A 10,625-nucleotide genomic window follows, 5' to 3' on the forward strand; every position below is an offset into this window, starting at 1 on the left:
GTGGTGTATTGAGGTTTTGTTTTGCTCGTGAGTTCAGGTGTTGCGATCTCAGCAGTTGAGATTGCTGTAGGAGACGATGCAGACGTGAGTGATTCAGATGTGGCGTCGAAGACGGATTTTGTGGGCGATGTCACTCGACTCACTTCTGGAGTGTGAAATTTGCTGGTGAATGCTGAGGTTCTCGTAGGAACGCTTGAGATCTTGGGGAAAGCTGTTGATAGATGTTCCTCTGATGTTGAGATTTTAGAAGTCAGCTCTGAGCTTTCTGTGGATTGATCAGCGTGTTCTGTGGAAGCATGTTTTTGAATTGTGGTTTGAGTGGAAGACGAGGATTTTAGCGTAGATCCGGAAGTCACCGATTGTGTGGTGAGAACTGAGGGAACGTTTGCCGATTGATATACGTCTGATGCTGTCTGTATCTTAATGGGTGGTATCCGTTCTGCGGCTTTTCTTCATGTTATGTGAAAGATTGTTAAATAATTTCAGTTTTCTTATTTTCAAAGTCAGTTGTAATCTGCATATTCAATTTTGTGTTATGTCGTTCCTGGATGGTTTAACTTTCCTGACCACATGTAAATAAATTTGTTTTCATGTATAAATATTAATATAAATATGATTTTTGAAATCCAGAATGTATTGTCCTTCGTTACATTTACTTTTTATATTTTTTCATTTAGTTGTATATACGTCCGCATTTTTTAATCCTTTTCTATGCCAATTGGCATTTAAGAATTTATACAATTAATACTGCCTTTTTTTTTAGTTGAGTGAACTTATTAATTAGGAGTGTGAATAATTTCTTTCACTCTAGCACTCCATATTTACATAGTGTTTTTTATTCATTTATTTTACTTCAAAATATTGGAATTTGCTTTGATGAATATTTCTATTCCTTTCTTTTGTATTTAATTTACATGCTTTTATTTGCATTATATTTTCATACTAAAATTTTTTTTAGTTTTTTTGTATTCCTCATGTTTTCTCTGTAAGATTAAATAGTCCAAATTCCCTCCAAATTATTATTATTATTATTATTTTTATTATTATTATTATTATTGGCAAATCGTTAATGGTGTACCCTTTGTAATTGTAATAGATTTTCACCCTTATTATGGGCCAAGCACCAATGGTGCATTGGGACCTGTTGTAATTTTTACTAGCTTCTGCCATGGAAGTCTATGGCTGCCTATAGAACCACTTGCTTGATATCTGTGAAATTTTGCAGATTGACTGAGGACAGGCCTGGATTACCAGACACCAATTTTGCGGTCAATTCATCCACCTCTCTAGTGTACTCAACAGGCCAAATTTGACGTTAGATGTTTCCCTATAACTTTTGAACCGCTTCGTACCAAATTGACCACATGGTGGCACTTTAAGATGGTGTTGTACTTTTTAATCTGTATCTCATGAACTGTATGGCCTAGAAACACATTTTCTCTCTTTAATTATCTTTAATTATACCTAATGCTGTAGTAAACAACAACACTTCAGATGCCATGTTAAATGCTTCCTGAAAAACGTCACTGCTTTTATCATTTGGCAGTCAGTGAACTGTTTCAGACTAATACTATGGATTCACCTCATTTAAAAATATTTTTAAAATAATTTTTTAAACAGAATTTCATGTTTTTTCCCTAAGGAAGGGGATTATGACCTGGCCCTATACAAAGGATTGATTGTTTCAAATATGTTTGAAAAGCAGATTATGTGGGGAAGAGAAGGACAGAACCTTTGTTCTGTGTAAAACATATATATCATGGTGCCACTGAAATTAAGTCTATTTTTGTGCTCATTATTATTTATCCATTTTTTTTTTTGGCATGGGTATGCTTTCTTTAATAAACAGTTAGCTATTTGTAGTGTTGACATAAGTGAAGAGTTGCCATCAGTGGGACATTTTTGATCATACATTATTAGCCAATTCATTTTCTGATAGTAATATTAATTACACTCATTCTATTACATTGCCTCATATTTGTATTGTCATAACTAACGTGTGTGCGCATGTGTTTGTGTAACTGTCCGCAGCTAATCTCGCCTACTACTGGGCCGATCAGCCTAATACTTATTGTGCATGCTGACAGCAGGCCAAGGACCTGAATTCTCAAATATTTTGCAAATCGGTCAACGACAAGTATTTTATTTGAATTAATTTCCATCATTGTCCATTGAAATACAATGAGTGCTAACTCCTCACTCCTCCTAACCAGCCGGTAGGGGCCACAAGTGATCAACAACTGCTTTCGTTTGGAATGAAACACCAGCGATGTAAAATGTAAATTTCAATGTGAAAATGGCAACAAAACAACCCGCCAACTAACGGGGTACGTTAATGTTTGAATCTGTGGAAATTATTTTGTTGGCATTTTCACGTTGAAATTGACATTTTACATCGCTGGTCTTTTGGAATTGTTCCTGTCCAGATTTGAAATGAAAGTGCCAGACTATAACGTCAACATTAGCTCTGTCTAACACATCGTGGCTGATATGAATGAAATTAGCTTACATGTCACCACCTTTAGCGTTACTTCACTGAATCCGCATTCTTGGGATTTTCAGTGGCACATGGTAAAAACCTGTAATATTGTATTTGTCTGGTTGCACTGATTGTGTAGCCTCTATTGTTGCATCAGCAAAGCTAACACGCCTGGCGGAGATCTGCACTCTACTGAGTGCACTCTTCTAGTATTAGCTTCTGTAATTAGTTCCCGAGGATTCAGAGTTTACCTTTTTTTGTTGGTTGTATTTTACTATACTTTACAATACTTTATGTACTGTAATAGTCTACATTATGTGCATTGTAATGATGAAGTAAAGCGTCAGTGTTGCTTATCCATAATTGTATTCGTATTTATACACAGGCTGCTTCCTGTAAGTTACCTTAGATACAAGTCTGCTAAAGAAAAAAGAAAAATCAGCAACATCAGGTTGAAATGATTGTCATGGCTCTGAATCTTGAACTAGAAGACAAACAGCAAGAGCCACAAATCCCTGTGCCTTAGAAATAAACTGAAAAGATTTGTCTTACCAGAATTAGTTGTGATTGTAATTGTTGTCGTAATTGTGGGGATCTGCCATACGCTGGACCACAGCACTAGTGCCAAGTGTATCCGCAGGCCTCTCATCCTTCCCATTAGTCCTTGAAACATTTGAGTCCCTTTTGCATCCACAAGGCAATCTGGTCTTCCTTAAAAGTTCAGACAGGAATCAATTCCATCAAGCAGAATCATAGCTAATAATAATAATTTAAAAAAAAAATAATAATTCAATACGATCCAAGAAGAGGCAACCAAGCAAATATCTTGCTTTTGTGTTTTTACCCAGTAAGCCGTTACAACCTGCAACAATCCTTCTTTGTACTACTAAATACGTGAACTGATGATCCTATTCACTGTCTTTTCTTAGCAGGAATAATATAACAAGAACTAATTATGAGCAACAATGGACAGACAGTCTGCTTTGCTATCCTCTCTGTGTCATAAGAAAGATAATTATGTCAAATACATAGAAGTTGGACCTGGGGAATAGCTTGCTAGGAGGAACACTCCCTATGCAAACTCTTCTGATGAGCATTGCTTTGTATAACCCCACTGTAACTTGATGTTCAGCAGGCTTTTGTGTAAGTTCACCTCTGGCATTTACCTTTACTATTATGCCCTCCATAATGATATCACTGGGGAGTTTTATGTTTTTCCTCCTTGGAAGTAGTTTTAAGTTTGTGCATTGTTGTTAATAGCAAAAAAACGTTTCCAGGATTCTCTGCAGCACAATAATATACAGCAATATTCTCACATGTGAATAAAAATGTTTATGACAGATGAAAGATTACATTAATGAGGTTGATGATGACAATAATGATATGAGGTAGGATAAGTTGAGTATAACTTGTTGCAAGGGAAATAAAACACCAGCTACACTTAAAGTAGAGAGGAAAAGAAAAGGCTTTCTTCCTGAACTGTATTTAAAATGCGGTTATGCCAGGGTTGATGTGGAAAATGCATGAGTGTGTCACTGGAAAGATCGCAATGATAATATTAACTTGTCCATCTTGTTCTTACAAGATATACCCGAGCAAATATAAACCGTGGTGCAATTTGTCAATTTACAAGCATAAAGAAGTTGATTCGGTCAGCCCTAATAAACGTACCTTTTAGCATAGGCAATACCACACATATTGCTTGGACTTTTCAAGCTTAGTAAAAGGAGTCTTAGGGGAGATTTGATTGAGGCTTTTAAATTTATTAAATGGATTAACAAAGTGAACTACAGGAAATCAGTTCGGTTAGCAAAACGAGGGGACATAAATGGAAACTGGCAAAGGGTAAATTTCACACAGACATTAGGAAATATTTTTTCACACAGAGTGGTCAGTGTGTGGAATAGCTTGCCTGGACATGTAGTGGAGGCAGAAACACTAGGGGTATTCAAGGCCCGGCTTGATACAGTGTTAGATACTATCTAGCTTTTAGGTAAACTAAGCATTAAGTACAGTTTAGTGGTAGTAATAGACAAGCAGTGTTGGGCTGAATGGCCTGTTCTTGTCTTACGTTGTATTATTGCATGAAGTCAGCTTGGTAGCTGTGTAACAGTCGTAGGTCTGCTGCTAGTTTCTAACCACAGCCATGCTGCAGAGCAAGAAATACAGTTAGCCAGCAAAGCTAAAGACCAATGTTCTCAGTCTAATGGAACTGAACACACTTTTCTCCAAGGGTGACATCCCTACATCTGCTACACCTGCTATATACAAAACAGCGAAAAACTTATTTTACAATAAATGGTCGGATGCCTTTCTGAGAGGTTGTAGGACCCTGTCATTGTTGACTGCGGGGAACTGTGAAGAATTCAGTGAGCTATAAGTTCATTTAACAGAAATAATTTTCGGTAGAAAATACGGTGAAATGCTACCAGAAAGTCCAAGGTCTATTGTAAATCAGTGACAGTGAAAAATGGAAAGAACTGTTTGCAATAACCACCACCTACTCACTCCATTCCACTCCCATTTCAAGTCGTCCCATTTCTTATACATGTGAGTTCAGAGGTTGTTTGATGTTGGTTTGAAGATCCCACCTTGCTTTCTCAATAATTACACAATTGCACCCCGAAATGCCATGGTTACATTGGATAAATATGCATTGCTCCTTTAATATTTACTGTATGCCTGACCTTGTGCATTGACAGGTCCACTCCTGCTGGCCCTGGACAATGATTAATACGACAGCCAATAAACCCGAACAGTGTCATGGTAATTGGTAGAATTGAAAAGTTACAGTGAATGAAATGAGAGATGCTGACAATAAGCTCACAGGGAGTGCTGGTAAATGAATGCTGAGTTTCGTCAGTGCAGTGTGTTTCATCATATCGGGTACATCCATCAATCTGGCCAGCAGGAACCACAGCTTTGCTCTTTAGTTGAAAATGCACTTCAAAACTGTCTGGTCATGGTAAATCAATCAATCAATCAGGCTTTATTTATAGAGCACATTTCATACAAATTTGCACCACGGGTGCTGAACACACACTCACACAAAACGCATAAAAAAAAGATACTTAAAGGAGGTAAAAGTACCATGAAATGGAAAAAAATAAGGAACATAAGAATCCAGTAATAAATAGAAGTCAGATTCAAATAAATACATAAATAAAACAATAATTAAAATGACTGAAAAAATAATGTGAATGCACTAAGTAAAAACAATGCTAAAATGGTGAGTCTTGAGATTCTTTTAAAAACAATTTCCAGATGCAGAATCCCCTTTGGCAGTTTGTTCCAACAGCTAGAGCTGCAGAAACGGAAAGCCCCTTCGCCTCTCTTCGCCCCAACCCTTGGAACAGTTAGGAAGCCAGTGCCAGAGGACCTCAGGGATCTCCTGGGCACACACCTTTAAAGCATATCTGCTAAATATGGAGGTGCACTACCATTAAGTCATTTAAAAACCAATAAAATAATTTTAAAATCTGAAGTATTTGAAATGTATTTTTTATTTTTCATTTTTTTCTCAACCCCCATTTTTCTAAACAGGAGAATGACTAATCATAGTTACGCCTATCCCTTTTGGCTCATTACATGTTCATTGTGAATTGGCTGAGATAAAATGAAAGGCTCATCTCTACTGCTGATAGGGAAAAATATTGTCTCATTTATGCTAGGCCGTTTTCAGTGCTTTTACTGAAACTGGTTATAGTTCAGTCTTAAACTGTCATCAGCTGTATAGCTTGGGTCATTGTTTCTGATTAGTTATGGGTTTCAATGTATTAATTCACTGGACATGCAAAAGGTCATTTAAAAATAATTGAAAAAATAGTTATGGGGAATTCACTGATGCTGGGGCAAACTATTGCATTTGGGGGGAAAATCATGTTCTTTTCTCTTTTTCCCACAGCGCCGCACAGGACGCCGCCGCGGGCTATGCACCGCAAATTGTGGTCACTCACTCACTTACGGACGACCTTTGTAGGACACAAGCGCAGTAGGTGCGCCGTGGGTCTGGACAGTTTCGTGCTTGATTTCTTATGAAAAGTTAGCCATGTTCACGAATTGCTGCTGCTATTAAACATTTACCTTGTGCATGCAGTGATAACAGCTCTTATTTTGTTTATTTGCAAAGCAAAGGATAACACACTGGAATGTACTATGTCAGCTGTACTGTAAGCTCTACTGAAGGAATGCTCTTTGTACAATCCATTATTTAAATTTACCTGTAATATTTTTGTGGTTGTGCATAACAACACATTTGCATCCATATGCACACACAATATTGTGGATCAGTAATCAATATTCCAGTTTAAATAGCTAGGTACAGTTGGTAAATACAATGAAGATTACATATGGCTGAGAGTCTCACCAGGAATGGAATTCTTGATGAATATATGTGCTAAACTGCACTGTTTAGCACATATATTCATCAGCTCTGGCTGCAGAGTTTAATGTCATTACTTGGCTAATGCATCCACACATCTCGTTTTCTATGTCTTAACAGGCTGCTGATTGAAAGGAAACCAGAAATACTTGCGGATTGACGCGCCTGATGGTAGTACATACTACATAGATTCAGTGGAAATCCAGAGGACAATGACTATTACTACTCATCACTGGGCATATCCAATAGTTCTTCTTCGTTTTTAGTTGGGTAATTGAAGACAGTAAAACCATTTACTTTGCAAATCAAAGCAATTGGGCTTCATTTCTAAACTAAAAAAAACCTTCACTTTTTCTTTGGCTCGCTCTTTTTGTTGTTGTTGTTTTGTTAATATGAAACCTATTTTTGATAGGATGGATTGAAATTGATGAAATAAGTGTCAGGCCTGCTTCGTATGATCAAAAGAGAAACAAAGTGTCTTAAAATTTTACTGTGGAAAAGTTTTACCACACACACCTACGCACGAGACTTTAGCTCCTATTGTCGATATAATCTCTGTACGACTGAATGACTCAATACTTTATGTGTAGTGGTTCTTAAAGACTAAAAATAGTACACCAGTTCTCTTATGTTGTCAGAAAGGGTTTGCTCTTGCTCTTGTTTTTAATGTAAAGGGCTCCTCCCTCAAAGAAGCTGATGCTATTTTTTTTTTTTTTCTTGACAGAAGGTCCATATTTGGGGACTATGCAAACATCAGAATAAATAAAAAATCCCTGCTGTTGAAAATAGGTGTGGATATCTGACATTCCAACTGCTTTCCTCTCCTGAGATAAATGTCTCTGCAGATTGGAGTGCAAACCTAACCAAAGTGGCGTGTGTGTGTCTTGCAACGTTGATCTTTGTAAGAAACCATTTACATGCATACCTTACTTCAAACTTGCTCAATCCTTAATCCAAATTTTTTTGTAAATGAAAGATTTGGGAATTATGTTTAATTTCTATCCTATCCCAGTGAAAGCTATAACAAGAAAATACTTGTGTGTAGTGTACACTAATACCTGAATATATGTGTACGATTGCAGAAAGAAATTGTATTCTTGTTATTCATTAAGACCACAATGAGGTTATATACTAAATATACAAAATATTAAAATAAATTTAATTGGTGCCTTTTTAGAACTGGTATTTCATATGTATGTAAGTTTAATTGATTTTATTCATATTTTAATTAGTGAGAAATGATTGTGCAGATGGACTGCTCAGGGAAATTATATCGGTTTTATACAAGGAAAAATATGTGTGACAAGTTGTGGTCTGGAAAGATTACAGAGCTTTCAGAAAATGTCTTTGTGCACAAACTCAGAATTGAATTTCTATTTTTATTTGTTAAGATGATATGGCTATCTTTTCAGTAATTGTATCTATCATGTGCCTCTTCTTTTTTTTATTATCTTTACAAACAATTCATGTTTCTATCTTTTCTATTATTTCTATTATGTCAGTCTATCCGGGTGTGTCCTGTCCGGTTAATGAACTACATGTACCTAAACTGCTGCCAAAGCCTACCTCCTAAAAAGGCTGTTTAACCACTACCTGTGGGTAGTAAGCTGCTTGTCTGATTGTTCCTGATTAACATAAGGGGTCTGTTTTTTTATTTCTTTTGATATTACCTCATAAAAAGTATGACTTGTAAATCCTTGCCCTCTTTGTAATGTATGTTTGTTAAGTAAATATATGACCATAGCCTATATGTCTGTAGTTGCACCTCTAAGATAGGAATGCATCTGAAATGAAGGTTGTTCGGAACGAAATTTTCCAACTTCATCTTTAAAGTTACTTCAGAATATTTAAAGAACAAAATTCCCTCTAACTGAGTTTGATGTGCCTTAATTTGTCACTGTCCTGAATTAATGCTTCTCTGTTACAGATTTGCCTCGAATGTGAGACTAGGGCCTGCTGGAAATGGCAGGAAGGCATAAAAATAAATCTGTGATTAATACCGTTTACAGCCAGCAGATGGCAGAATGCACCACTAGTCTGGTTTTGGGAGGATTACCAGTACCGTTTCAGCAGTCATGGAGAAGATGCAGGGGTGTTGTGTGTGTCTCTACACATAAAGAGAAACAGAGCATACCTTGCTTCAAAATCGTATTATGAAGATCAGAATAACAGCGTATCACCACATCTGATGGCAGGGTTTCAGAGAAGAGCCAACTAAAGCCCACTCCCATCTCCAGTTTGCATGTAACCACATATGAAATGCTTGTGGTGCCCTCAATGTGTTAACATATACATTTTTTTTTTCCAGATTATGTAATATTAAAAAATAAATAATCAAAATCAAGTAAGCAAGGAGTGATACCTATGGTCTAAATTCAGCAGGCATTGCACTGCTGAGGCGCTGCTAAGGAAAGCTAACCCCCTACCCAAAAAAAAAAAAAAAAAAATCTTCCATCTTCTTCAATTGGAGTGCATATGCAATAAAAATCGGCCCGGCAGATGTGATATATGAGAAATTAAAAGCAATTTAAATGATTATTCATTTATGGCTGTCCACATGTCTTTGTCCTGTCACCATTCCCATTCTCAAGTTTTTTTTTTTTCCTGTGAATTTTCATGTAACTGGTAGGAGTTAGGAAAAAGACATCACTTTCTCTTATGAACTGTGGCCTCTCTGCTCCCTGGCCCTGGCTCTTCTGTATGCCCTGCTCTTGTGACCTGCAATATGATGTGTTCTGTTCCCAGTTTTGGTGCAGTTGTTACTGCTAAATATACATGGTACAGTGCAGTTAAACATTTAGATTGTGGAATTCATATAGGACAAAGGCATTTAAAAATATTTGCCTCATTTATTTGACGTTCCTCCTCCTACCAGCCTTCTTTTTTGGGGTTGTTGAGTTATCCTTCAGTTTTGCCCACATTAGTTAGAATATGTGAGCTAATATGCATGCATTTTCTGTTTTTTATGGTATTGTGTCTCTTTATACAGCTGGATTTAAACTGAAACAATTCCGATTAATTACCTTCCTCAATCGTGAAATGGCAGTGCCACTCCTGAGAAGGGAACCTGATTTCTTACAGGTACATGCCCAGTTCCCCAACCAATTAATAGATTCCTCAGATTTATTCATTGTGTTAAATATTTTCCTTGAATTGAGAAAAAAATAGAAAGTACACAATGAGATTTTATATCAGTCTTCTGAAATAGCCTCGAGTTTTCTGATTTCTTTTCTAGTCTCTTTTTGTATATGCACAGTAGAACTGCAGGGTATTAATCGTTAAAACTTAATATGCGTCTGAAATCCTGATATATAGTCTTAACCGAAATGAGAGCAAGAAAAGGGCGATCATTTTCAGGTGCACAGAAAAAAATCAATGTATATGAATCAGGCCCAGCATTGTAAGGCACAGAGGGGAAAGCGCTGATATCCATAAAGAGAAGTGTGAGTTAAAGGTTAGTGGTGGGGTGGCGTGCGAGGCATCCACAGATACTTCCTCCTATCAGGCGCCATGGATTTCTGTGAAGGAACATTGTGATTTCACAGATGCTGGCATTTCTTTGTGTGACAGGCATGTGGACGGCCGAGGGAAGCTGCACTTAGCACCTCGCTAGTGGATGTGAATGACTTGTTTGTTTCTGGGGCCAGACAGGCCACATGTAACCCAGCTGATTGAAGTCGTCCTCAGATTTATGCCTTAATTGGAGACAATGGAACAAAGCACAAAAGTGACCCCAAAACAGAAGCAGGTCAGGGTCACTTTTGG

General features: G+C 37.1%; 1 long non-coding RNA gene across 1 annotated transcript in view; it reads left to right on the top strand.

The window, feature by feature from the left end:
* The window catches only part of LOC118207616, a 9,319-nt gene extending 1,097 nt beyond the window's left edge, over nucleotides 1–8,222 (top strand). The window contains exons 2-3 of the long non-coding RNA XR_004761425.1: nucleotides 6,384–6,474; nucleotides 6,981–8,222. This is a non-coding gene — a long non-coding RNA (uncharacterized LOC118207616). The remainder of the gene's footprint in view (nucleotides 1–6,383; nucleotides 6,475–6,980) is intronic.
* Nucleotides 8,223–10,625: the final 2,403 nt, after the last annotated feature.

Source organism: Anguilla anguilla, chromosome 11 (genome assembly GCF_013347855.1).
Source record: "Anguilla anguilla isolate fAngAng1 chromosome 11, fAngAng1.pri, whole genome shotgun sequence".
Classification (NCBI taxonomy): domain Eukaryota; kingdom Metazoa; phylum Chordata; class Actinopteri; order Anguilliformes; family Anguillidae; genus Anguilla; species Anguilla anguilla.